The sequence below is a fragment of the Pezoporus flaviventris genome, unplaced genomic scaffold (assembly GCF_033815535.1).
Source record: "Pezoporus flaviventris isolate CSIRO_AGI_PZ_B2104156 unplaced genomic scaffold, CSIRO_AGI_Pfla_v1 ptg000213l, whole genome shotgun sequence".
NCBI classification, from domain to species: Eukaryota; Metazoa; Chordata; class Aves; order Psittaciformes; family Psittacidae; genus Pezoporus; species Pezoporus flaviventris.
Window position 1 is genome coordinate 11,477,807 of NW_026892761.1, and position 13,032 is coordinate 11,490,838.

A 13,032-nucleotide genomic window follows, 5' to 3' on the forward strand; every position below is an offset into this window, starting at 1 on the left:
ATGATGGGTGTAAAGTAATTTTATATATTCTCTGTTTCATGGCCAAGTCAGCAACCTTAATTGCTTTGGCAGTGTTCCAATAACACTGGAATTGAATGGCGTCAGTGTTATCACACTGACTTCCAGTTGCATGTAGCTGTAGTCAGACAAACAGGATATTCACTTTAAAGCTTTTTACTCATCTCTTGAAAGCCATTTTGTCACTGTGCATCAGCTGCCATGAGTAATTTCTCTTTCAAAAAGAAAGTATAAGCGGGAGTGTACAAAGGGGGATTTGACCGTTTTACTTGCACCAAATATCTTCCTAATTGTGTATACCCAAATACCTTTATAGTTTAAAAAGTTGTAGTTTCAGACTGAAAGCCTGTCAAGGGAGATAAAAAAAAGGGCTTGTGAATTTTTACCTGCTCATCAGAGTCTGACAATTATTAGAGAGCTATTTATAATCTGCTTGGGGTTTTATTTAGTATCAAGTTGACTGATATAAAAATGGGTATTTCTGATTGTACAGTTTCTCGCAGCAAGTTTTAACAGGCAAAGATGATGCTAATTTCATCAGTGTCAGATTCTTTAGTTACTTTCACAGCAATGATACATTACCCTCATGACAGTGGAAACACAGCACTATTCTCTTTAATTTTAGTGATAAAAATAAATTGTAAAACATTTGATTTGTTGTTGGTAAGAAAAACAGCTCAGATATTTTAGTGAATGGCCTACTTACAGCTAAATGGCAGAATAATGCTAGGCTGAAATAATTTCTTAAACACTGTGTCATTACAAGTAATCTTGGAAGTGTAAATTGGCCTTTTGTAATGTTTATTTCAGCTGAACTACAGAAATGGTACTTCCTTTTCCCCTAATCCTGTTACATTAGAGGCACAAACATAAACTCATTTGTCGTAGCATGCAGTGCGAATTTTTTACAACTGCTTGAATTATGCTAAGCGATCCCGTGCAGTCTGAGGAGCACCAGCAGAGGTTTTGACCTTGCTTCTTTTTGCAATCAGCAAAGTTAAAATTAAAATATCAAGAGAAACAATTTCTATGGCAAAACTGTAGAAGTTAATAGAGTTGAATCTACTTTTGCGTTCATGTTCCTGTGGAGTCAGTTCTAGCCGCATTGTATTTCTGAAGCGCATAAAAAAAAAAGGAATCCACTTCTTTTTTGATATCTTTGATGTAACAGATAAAACAGAAAAGCTTTAAATTGAATTTCTTAAGTGAATATTTAATTTGCATTTAATGCAGCAGATACTGTATGTTAATCAAATTGAAGATTATTATTAAAAATATTTGTAAAGGATGAATTCTGTTTGCAACAGTTGTTGCTAGATGTATTTAGAAGTGCTGTATAGTACAAGCAAGGGGACAAATTCTGTGCTGGTTTCTGCCCCAGCCAGTTTACTTTGACTTAGTAGCAGCATGGTTGAATTTTCTTGGTTGACATTGTTTCAGTTTCTTTTAAATGAAATGGATGGGTTGCTTACAGGCGGATACTCCTCAAAACGGGCATGGGCATGAGCAGTTTGTCTAGGCAATGAAAGTGCTTCTTTCTCTGTAGTCATTATATGGGGAATTTAGGTGCACTGAGTTGGTTGGGTATTAGGCTGAATACCTGCCTGTCTGCCTGACCCACATGTGGGGATCTTCAGGGCTGCAAATCACTGAGCAGTGCGATCAGCCCACGGTGGAACTCACCCCTTCAAATACTTCCATATGTGGGATGATCTGTTTGTTTTTACAGTGTTAGTTCTCCTGATGAAACACAGGGAATGGCTATTTAATACTCTTCTCCATCCCATAGTCTAGTGTGTGACCAGATGCAAAACACATGCAGTGTTGTCAGCCTTGAATAGTAAAGGAGAATAAATTTTAGATTATAGATAACAATCTCTCTTTTATGCCATTGAGGTAAAATAATACTGGGCTAAAACATGCCAAGCTGCCAGTGATAGTTGCAACAGAATACTCAAAGGAAAAGGTTTTAAGACGACTGGGTAATCTGATAATATGTATTTTTAAGGATATATGCAGAAAAGGAAATTGTACTTGTCACCATTTGGATCAATACTTTCAAAAAATCATAATAAATGCTACTTACTGCTACTAAGTAGAGCATAATTAGTATTAAGTAAACCAATATTAAAATGTATGCTATGCTTTAAACTGTTTGGCTGTATTAGCATTTAAATACCCTATTGTGTATTTGCTATTTCTTCCCTTCTTATAAAACTGTATTCTCCAGAGTTCAAAATGATTAATTTCCTTTAGAATACGTACAGTGCAAGGATTTAACAATTCCTTGTATTTAATAATTGCCTGGTAGCCAGGCTTATTATTTCGCATAAGCACTTGGGTACAGAGTCATCCAATATTAGGTCAATCATGCTAATAGCAGGATCTGCATAGCACTTCCCTTCTCCTGGCCCGTGGCTGCGGAGCGCCTGGCTGGGGAGGATGAGAACAACTTCCACTGCACAAGCATGGTATGAATTCATTTCACATGTCATCCTTCATTTTCTGCCTACGAGAACAATTGACAGCTGGATCAGGGGCTTGACATGTCTTCAGAGAGTTTCGCCCTCCTTGGCATTTGCAGACAATTGTACAGCTCTGTCGGACAAACAAAACCTTTTCCTTTTTCCTTTTTTCTTTCTTTTCCCTAGCAAACTGACTTCCCCTTCTCTTGCTCTTGCTTACAAGCAGCTATTCTCTCCCGTGCACAAGGGGCATCAACCACCAACATTCATTTTTACCCAGACTCCAGCTTTAGCCCTTGCAGTGTGATGAAGGGGTGTCCCGGATTCAGCTTAGACCATGACAAGGGGGTTCCCTCCACCATGATAATTAATCAAAGGATTTATGGAAAATCCTGTATAACTCTTGGAAATTATATTCCCTCTTTGTTTCCCCCTCATATAATCTAACCTTTTTTTCCCTCCTGCAACTGTGAATAAGTTATTAAATACGTGGCAGCTGAGCTGGTAGAGTGTTTTACATCCTACTTGCAGGGCTAGCTGTGAATATGATAAGTGTGCTTGTCTGAAAGATGGAGCTAAAAAGGAAAATCCTCCAAAAAAAAGGTGATGAGGCAACTTTTCTTTTAGCAGAGGGTGTTGAGAAAACCTGGTAATAAAAATGAACGTTGAGTTTGGGGGCTCGAGGGCAGTATATTGTAGCTACAGGCTGTTTTAGCAAGCAGCTTTGTCATCTCCGTATCGTTTTCCCTGAGGTGAAAATAGAGCGATTGGAGCTGCCCTAGCTGCTGAGACCTGGCACCTCTTGGTACCACACAGGGCTGAGTGTCCTCTCTGACTGCCTCAGAGTAGGGGCTGCCTTTATCCATGTTGTAGCTCTGTGCAATGAGAAAGGGCCTTTAAACTCATTTTACAGGAAGGAAACTGTGGCCTTGTTGTGGTTTCAGCTGGGATAGATTTAATTGTCTTTTTAGTAGCTGGTACAGTGCTGTGTTTTGGATTTAGGATGAGGATAATGATGATGCAGAGATGTTTTAGTTGTTGCTGAGCAATGCTTGCACAGAGTCAAGGACTCTCTACTCCTTACACCACGCACCAGCAAGGAGGCTGGGGGTGCACAAGGAGCTGAGAGGGGATACAGCTGGAACAGCAGACCCCAACTGACCCAAGGGATATTCCAGCCCATAGGGCAGCATGCTGAACAAAAAGCATGGGGAGAATTGGCCAAGGGGTGACCCACTGCTTGGGGACTGGCTGAACATCAGTCAGTGAGTGGTGAGCAATTGCATTGTGCATCACTTGCTTTGTGTATCCTTCTATCATTATTACTATTACTTTCCATTCCTTTTCCATATTATTAAACTCTCTTCTGTCAACTGATTCTCTTCCCTATCCCACTGAATGGCTGGGTGGTGTTCACTGCCTGTCAGGTTAAGCCGTAATGGGCCTGTTAAGGGATCAACATGGAAAGCCTGAAATATCACAGACTGGTTTGTGTTGGAAGGGACCTTAAAGCTCATCCAGTTCCAATGCCTGCCACAGGCAGGGACACCTTCCACTAGAGCAGGATGCTCCAAGCCCCTGTGTCCAACCTGGCCTTGAACACTGCCAGGGATGGGGCAGCCACAGCTTCTCTGGGCACCCTGTGCCAGCGCCTCAGTACCTTTACAGAGAATATGGCTCCATTGTCACAGTTCTTGCACCACAAGGCCAGCTTAGTGCATCTTCTATAACTCAGCTCGTCAGCGGGAGAAAAAATCCCGTGTAGGTTCTGTTGTAAAAGCTTCCTCGCACTCACGTCCTTTATGGAAGTTCTCCTCGGTTGCCCCTCTCCTCAAGGTCCCTTCTGAGGTGGCAGTATCCGCTGTCAACACTGACCTCAAGGTTCCTGCCTTGGCAGCGGCTCCGTTACTGCTGTGAGGCAGGAGTGGGAAAGGGGTCCTTTGGCTTGGAATAGAGGCAGACGTATCAGTGGAGGCGTGCAGGGCTGTTCTGGCAGGAGGCAGAGGGTCAGCTGTGCCCCTTCCCAAATGCCTGCTGAAGAGTGGGAGCCAGGCCTGCCATCTGAGCTAAAACACTGTGGTCTTGTTTTGACAAACCTGCCAGTGGACATGGAGAAGAAATTAACCGTAACAGCCTCTGTTTGCTATGTAGGCTTTGCTCTGGTTAAAGTTTGAAGAGGGAAATATTTCCTCATCCCTGCTGTTTCTAGGGGCGGGAAGAGAGTTGTTTCCCCACCTAAATAAAACTGTGAGTCAGCTTTTTAGCTAAACACAATTAGTAATATATTTTAGGAACAGTTTTAGAGCTCAGCATTTTTAAAAAGACACTAAAATCCATCTTTTCTTTGATCCAGATGCATGAGCACTTAAAAAGACAATTAGGGATGGGATTTTAGAAGAAGGCATGAGCTTAATAAAGCCACAAATTAATGAAGGTATCCAATCAAGCAATTTTTTAAAGGATGGCAGGTGTGAGTTAGGGTGCTTCTGCTTCATGATGCCACAGGTCAGCCTCTTCTTGTGCACTGGGCAATTCATTTGTGCCCTTGAATTCTTCACCTCTTCTGAGGTGAGAGGCAGAAGACACCGCAAGGGAAATCACTGCTCCCCTTCTCAGAGGTTTTTTCTTTGACCTGTTGTCTCCACAGGCCTCCAGGCATAAGTGATTTTATATTAATGTTCCCCTGAACGACTGAATAATGAAGTTGTGAGTCTGCACCTTTTAAGGCGATATCATTCCTGTGCAGTTGTCTGGAAAACTGGACTTCTGCCTCACCCACATGGGATTGTCAGGGACCACTCAGACCTGTGGTATCCTGAAGATGCTGCCCAGAAGGGACATCAGAGTCAGGGTCTCAAAACACCCTGGTAAACAGCGACGTTATTGAGGGCTGTAAATGAGTGTGAAAATGTTTTGCTCCTGTTTCCTGAGAGGTTTTTCTTCCTCACCTGCAACCTGAACAAACCTCCTGCCCTGCCACAGGGTATTCGCTGTTGTTATGGATTTGAGACTCCCTGCTCCGATAAGCCTCTGAGTTTGACTTTCTGGACTGAACGTGTAGCCACCCATGGCCTTGCAGTACTGTTTTGTTTTTCATAAATGTAGGATTTCTAGCCCCTGTCAGTCTGTGCTGCTCAGAGATGGATAGCCTTGAGCAAGACTGCTGTTTGCTCTGGGTGTAGTATTGATAGGTGCTTAAAGAAGCACTGTGCATCCTTCTTTATCAAGAGGATTGCATCTCTGATAAGGAAAGGAACAATAGGAGTTGGATTGATATTTGATTTGAATGAGAGGGATTTCTTAGATCTCTCAGTCTAGGGAGGAGATGAGAGATAAGCCTTACAGAAGAATTGCATATGGTTTCTGAAATACCCAACAAAACTTTATTCTCCCTGTAGGCTCCTCAGCCCTATATCTTGTGTGGATAAAATTGCCATCAAATCTGTCTGCGCTCTTTCTGCTTTCAGAAAACATGTCACCAAGGTGAAGATTTAAATCAGGCTTTTAAATTCTAGTGGTAGTGGTAAAAATACATTTCACTACAGCACATTAATTGGTGAATTACAATTAATTTCCTGTAGAAGCACGTATTATGTTCTCAATAATACCACATGACACGCCGTAATCAGTATTGTTACGGTGAATTCTGAATTAATTATTAATGTCTTGCTGCTTATTTTAATGCCTCTGCTTGGGTCATTTGCATCTCTGGAAGGAAACCAATGTTACATTCCATGCCATTGTGCATTTACTTTTGCTGTGATCACAACTGTTAGCTGAGGTTTGTTTAAGTAGAGTCCGACATTGTCCTTTATGGAAGAACAGGTTTTCCGCAGCCCATGGTCCTTCATACCCTGTTGAGCATGCCAGGGGGTGCCTACTTGTGGCAAAGGACTCTTCTAAACGTAGTGAGACCACCAGAATACTGTGTGCTTCCCTGGGTTCACCACTGACCTGGGGTTTATGTGAGCTGTTGGGTGTGATGGGGAAGGGTGGTGACCCCTTTTGACTGTGCGCAGTATACAGTGCCCTTATTCAACTGTTCATAAAACAGGTTTACTTGTGCTTGCAATGAATAGTAAGGGGAAGAGAGCAAAATGGCCAGAAAACACGAAAGCTAGAAGTAGGTGTGTAGTGGCTTTGATAATCCACCCTGATTTACAGCAGCTGAAGATCATACCCAGTCTCTTATAGGCAGTGGATAAAGATGGAGGCAAGAAATTATTATCATCTATCAGAAATACTCACTATTTTTGTGGTTTAATGGGACATGTGCATATTTTCTGTGTATCAAGTAGTTGATATGAGGGTTACTTACCTGTCTTTCCTTGAAATGTTTTCATTCAAATTGGGTTCCTCTTCCTCTCCACCTTATTTACCCTAACAAGTGAAATACTGATGAAGCATTCCGTATTATAACATAAAGTTGTTTTTCACTCCCCTTTTTCTTATGTATTTTCTGCGCAGGGTCTTTTGATTAAATACAAGAAGCGAGAGAAAGCTTAACAAAGGCAGTGGCTTCCTTCAAAGTGACCTGGATTGTGGGAGCCTTTAAAGTGGAAAATATACAGAGTATTCACTCAAGTATATAGCAACTTAGGAAATATTTTAAAGACCATAAGGCTTGGTACCATATAAATAAAAATATTGGGGGTCATGTTCACCCAGCAAGCTGATACTTGTAGTAATGAATAAATACAAATATGAAGTTGGGGCGGTGGAGTGGTTAAATGTTAAGATTTGTGTGTGGTTTATAAATGGAGCTGGCTTTTTGAAGCAAGAGGAGGTCATACTGTATTAGTTTAATAGCAAGCAAGGTACAAGGTTTATTCAAGAACGTTATGTCCAAATGAGTCTTGAGGAATACTAAATCAGGCTGAGCTCTGATAAGCTAACTTTAAATGTGAGAAGTTTAATTCTGTGTGATATGGCTTGGATTCTAACTGTTAGAACAACATAGCATTTGAATAAGGAAAGAAAATATATGCCTTATAAAACAACAGATAGGATCATTTCAGAAATTAGCCATTGATTTTATGACATACACACTATAAACTTATGATGTTAATCGTTGTTAAGCATAATGAATAAAAGGCAGTGGTCTCTAGCACATGCTTAGGGAGCACTAGAAGTCTGATTCTTCCCTGATAAATGCTTTCTGTGATCAATGAAAGACCATGTGCGCTTTCTTCAAATATTTTGTATTGATGATGATCCTTTGTAATAAACCACTGTAAAATCCCAGTATCTGATTTCATTTGTTACTGCTAATTCTGGTAGTTTTTCAAAGATATTTTGAAGGTAGTAAATGGATAAAAGTATAAATAGATAAAATATATATTGGATATAAATATGTATTGGACTATTAAGGACACATTAATACAAAAAGCAGAAAATACCCTGTTTATAAGTAACCAAAAATCTATTTTGATATCAAGATAGAAATCCATCTTTGTGCCACAAGTCTCAAACTAGCAATAGCTTTTGTATTTTGCTGCTGCTGCAGCAACCCAGTTTATTGATGCAGAATCAGGTGCAGCTCCTGCACAGAGTTAGTCCCCAGTGTTCTTCAACTCAGGGTCTAGAGACTCAAAGTTCTCATTACCTTTCTAACCTTTGGTAGCAACATCAGCATATGAGGCAAACCCAGTATATTTTAATTATGTATGCTTTCAGCATGACAGTGTTCTCTTCTGTGGTCTGACATGACATGAAGCAGTGCTATGTTGTGTGACATGGTCATGAACCATTAAACCTGAGCAGGATCTCAAATTATAGGCAGGAATTAGTATGAGGATTTTTATAAATCTTCAAAGCATATCTGTATATATGTGAAAATAGGACTATAATGTTGATCCAGAATGCATTGATGTTTCAAAAGGAATATACCTCAGCCTTCATAGTTTACCACATTGATAGGAGTTTCAGCCACAACAACTAGTTTGGGCTTGAGGTGAATTCATATTCACATATTTTAAGGGGAAAACCAACCAAGCAATCCAGACCAAGCTTCCAAACCCAGCCATTTCCAGCCAATTTCTGTCTTTTCCCAATCTCAGGTGAGCTACAGAGACGTGTTGACATTTGAATCCCCACCTCCTGATTAGCAGGCTTTGCTCTCCAGCCCATCTTCCGACCAGGAAGAGATGTCTGTGGCAAGGCCATATTCCAGGAGAAAGGCTTGTTCTGATGCAAAGCCGATGTGCCAGGCTCCATGGGAGACAGAGGAATGCTGTGGAACCACTGAACTCTGAACCTTTCAGCTTGGGCTTGCAGGAGGTGACATCGCTATAGCTATTAATCCCTGGCTTTAAGATTACTGCTTGCAATAGGGAAACCACTTCCATGTTCTCAACAGATGGCAAATGTTTTCATCTACTTTTTTTGTTAAGTAGGTTTTATCTGTAACAGGTTTTTTTATATTATTTCTACCAAGTTTTCTTGGATGCAAATACTGTGTTTTTATTTCGCTGTGGTTCTCACTTGGCTATAAAATTCATCTTAAATAATGTGGGTTATGCTTGTTTTAATTTTCCACTATAATTTTAACACTGGCAGCTTAAAGTATATTTATGATGCAATCCAGTGTTGGAAAATGAGCTGTAATATACATTATACTCAGTTTCCAACAATGTAAAAGTATCTTTGCAGTTATATACTAAGCAATAACTGTCCTTAGGGGCTAAAAAAGCACAAGCAGTTTACTTTGCTTCTTAAAGTTAATCATCACAATTCAAATGTAAACTTAAAAAGCATTAACTGCTGCAATAAAATGTAAGGAGTATTTTGTGGTTTAAAACCACGAAAGATAATACAAAACCTTTTATTGCAAAGGGAACTTTGTATTACCTTTTGGAGAAATACCCTGTAATAATTGATGATCACGTTCTTGTGTTGGCCACTTATAAAGTGGCAGAATATAGGATTAGATGCAGTGAACTGCACCATTCTGTCTGAGTAGCTAGCCTAGGAGGAGACTACTGAATTCCTAGTTCTCATCCAAGTGACTTGTTACTTTTTGTTCTCTTTGTCCTATGTCTTATCTCCAATCTATTGAGAACACAAATTTCACTGTTATGGTTTGGTTGTTGTGTTTTTTTTTCATTTATTTATGTAAGCTTAATTTGAAAGTAGAAAGAAAAGAGCATAAATACGAAACAGAACAGAGATTTCACTTACCTTTGTGCTTCCAACCAATGTATGAATTTCTAGAGCCGCTAGTAGAAATCAGCTGGCCAAATGCCCATACAGCACTTACAGTGTTGGGCAGCCTCCTCTGACTTGTTTCCTGCATGATTCATGCCTCTTTCCTTGGTATAAATAATTTGAATTCTCCTTCTTTCCAAGAGAGGTTGTGTCTTCAGAATGGACTCAATCTTTAAGTGAGGAAATACCAGTATTAAGATAAGTGGCCTTTAGATGGGGACCAGTAAATTGTGTGTCACAAAATACTTTATTCTGGGAAAGTTCTGCACAGATCAACTGTGACAAGAGTAAAATAGGATCTGCAGGTTGGCTAAAATATATTTAAAATAGTGTATGAGACAAGGAAGGAAATAATCTTTCTCATTAAATGATCCCAGCAAGTAGGATGGCATTGTTAGTGTGGTGAAAGGGATATTTCCCATTATTAAGTATATTCGTATGACATGAAATGTGTGAGGCTAAAAGCAATTTATATGTAACTTACGGAATAATTGATATTGATTTGGAATGAAGAATGCTATAATCTTGTTTTTGAAAGATTCATACAACTTGCAATTATATGAAAACTTTATTCTATCACACCTTCCCTGCAGCAACAGACTATAAAGATTGATTATACATTAAAAACAATATTTGGGTGGAAAAAATACATCACACAGGTTTTCAACTATCTCTTCTCTAGCTGTTTTTGCTTTCTCCTTCTTGATGTGCAAGCAAGAATGTTTCCAAGAGGGGCCACAAGCATACTTAGACTCTGGTAGCGTAATAATACCTAACACTTAGATAGCAGTTTACACAATTGCAGCACTATACAACTGAATGAATTCATTTTCAAAGCACCTTCGAAAGAAGGACTCTTTTGAATATTGCATATGAAAAGGGGATTAATGAACAATTGTATTTGTAACTTATTTTCCATTTTCCAGGAATACTTGTTCAAACAGGTTCCTGCTTACAAGGTGGCTCATGAATAAGAGAAACGTTTGTAAACACTCAAGCAAAATACACTGTATGCTCAAGCGTTTGCATCAGTAGAATTTGATTGCTTTGAAATCTCTCCCAGAGATTAGGGAACAAAAGCAAATCCTACTTCAAAAGGTTACCAACACATAGTTCGAGGTATAAATGGTCTATACTCAAAGTATTAATTCTGGCAAGTAGCATATATTGGCAGCTTTGGCTGGTGTTTGGTAGTGCGTGGACATATCTACTTTATATGCTGTAGCTTGTGCTTTATAATTTCCTCTGTTGTTCACTGCACTAAAAAAACCTGCCCCCAACACACAGATAATGCTGTGATTTTGCTTGAAAAACTTACCTTCAGAATATGAAAGAGAAACAAGTAACAGCTGTTTTCATTTCTGCAGCAAACTAGAGGTAACAGTTCTAGGAGAGGCATCCTTTGTATCTTGCTGTTTTGTGGGTTCTTGTTCAGCAGCCTGACGGTGGAACTGAGCCATCATCGGTGCTGCTTGCCGTGCTGGTGCTGCATAAAACAGCAAGAAAATGCAGCACAGTAACGTTCTGGAAAGCTGCAGAGTCTGGTAGGAGTAGCTGTTGTCCACTCTGTGTGCAGTAAGTGTTGGTGGCTGTTTCAGGAAGTTTTCTGGATGTGTAGACAAGCACTGTTTGAGGCTTCTCCTGCGAACAAAAGTCCCTGCTTAGGGCTGTCTGTTAGAAGAAACAAAGAAAAATGATTCCTTTAATGTTCTGCAAACTTCAAGAAAGAAGCACAGCACTACTCCAATTAGCACACCATATAAGGCTTTCATCTCTCTCCATTTCAGTGCACATACTTTCTTTTACTACCGCAATGTATTTGTCCATGAAGGATTTTGATTTATCTTTTGGAGTTCTTTTCAATCGCTTCCAAATTTTCCATACATCTGGCACTTGGTAGGAGTTCCTATGCAATAGGTGTGAGTAGACCTAAAGTCTGAAATCCAGCCAGCCATCTCCCATGCTTGGTCCATTAATTATAGGAAAAGTCCTCATTAGGGGCTCACGTGTTAAACAGTTCATTTGAATGTGTGTAGTAGACTTGCTTCTTGTGCAGTGCTTGCATACATTTTTATTTGTGGGGAAACCTGCACAGAAATGTGGCGGCTTTACTCCACAGCAATCTTCTGGCTGGAGCTGGATTTTTGGTTATTTGTTGTTGTTGCTGCGGTAGTGCAAGTTTCTGGGTAATTATTGGATAAAACATGACATTAGCTATTGCCATGGAATGTGACAGCTGCTTTGGGACACCTATACCAACAGTGGGTGGAAACAGACTTGGTGTGCAGGAGGCATTGCCCATGTGTTGAGGAGGATGAGGGTTATTTAATAACTGACGCAAAAAGAAGTCAAACCCAAAGTAAATATGGAAGGTTTCCAGTGTCTCCAAGATTGCAAGGAAGAATAAATTTCTTAGAAAGCCTAAACTGAGAATGTGCTCAGGAATTGTGCTTTTCTCAAGGCTTCAAACCACGTGTGTGCTTCTCCTGCTATTGCAACATGTTGTCTATTAAATCTCATCGATACCTTTCCAAAGAAATCCTGCTGACCAGTTGTTGTAATTGTACTGTAACAATTACTTGAAGCTACAGTACCAAATACTTAAAGACACTTTGAGTCCTAAGTGTAGTTAAGAAGCTGTTCATCAGCGAATGCTCTATTTTCCTAGTTTAGGACTCAAAGCAATGAGTTTTATCATGGCCAATATATTCTGGTTATATCGTAGGGTATAATATTAAACTATAGTTTGTCTATGATGTATAATATTTTTTTTCTAGTTTTCTGAACATTCCTGAATTTTGTTCCTTAGCGGAGGTGATGAAGGGTATCCATGCTGAAGTGATTAAGTGGGCCAGGTTTAGAACCTGAGCCTCAGAGATCTATTAGCCACACAGAAACAATGCTGTAATCAGAGGAGCAATTCTGCCATCATGGTAATTGCAAACAGATTTCAAGATGCAACCACAAAATAGTTCTCAAGGCAGGTTAGATGGTTTTTATTGTTTTTTTTCAAATGTGCTTCTGTCACGTGAGGATACATTCCTGATTTTGATTTTTTAGAATTCTCGCTCTTTCATGTTTCATTGTGTTAAATTCCTGAAGAGTTTTGTCTTTTAAATTCAAACAATGTATTGGCTTGAAAATAAATGCCTGAGTGTCAAAATAATCAATGAAATAATATTGAAATAATATTGAATAAGGCAAACATTACTATAAACAGGAAACAGTGAAACCTTGATCATTCCAGTTCTGCATCTGTAAATTCACGGTGAGGCTGTATGTACATTAACACTTACGTGCATGTAAGTGTTTGCAGGGTTGAGATCTGACTTAATACTGTCAC

The 13,032-nt window shown here is 39.6% G+C and overlaps 1 protein-coding gene across 3 annotated transcripts in view; it reads left to right on the top strand.

Annotated features, from left to right (window-relative positions):
- CDH4 (cadherin 4) overlaps positions 1 to 13,032 on the top strand; it is a 458,588-nt gene that overhangs the window by 151,602 nt on the left and 293,954 nt on the right. Inside the window, exon 1 of one of the 3 annotated variants that reach the window (XM_061441910.1) lies at positions 8,644 to 8,762. The exons of the other annotated variants lie outside the window; for them this stretch is intronic. The gene's annotated coding sequence lies outside the window, so the exon portion shown is untranslated. Of the gene's footprint in view, positions 1 to 8,643; positions 8,763 to 13,032 lie in introns of those variants that run through there. 3 annotated transcript variants of the gene reach the window in all.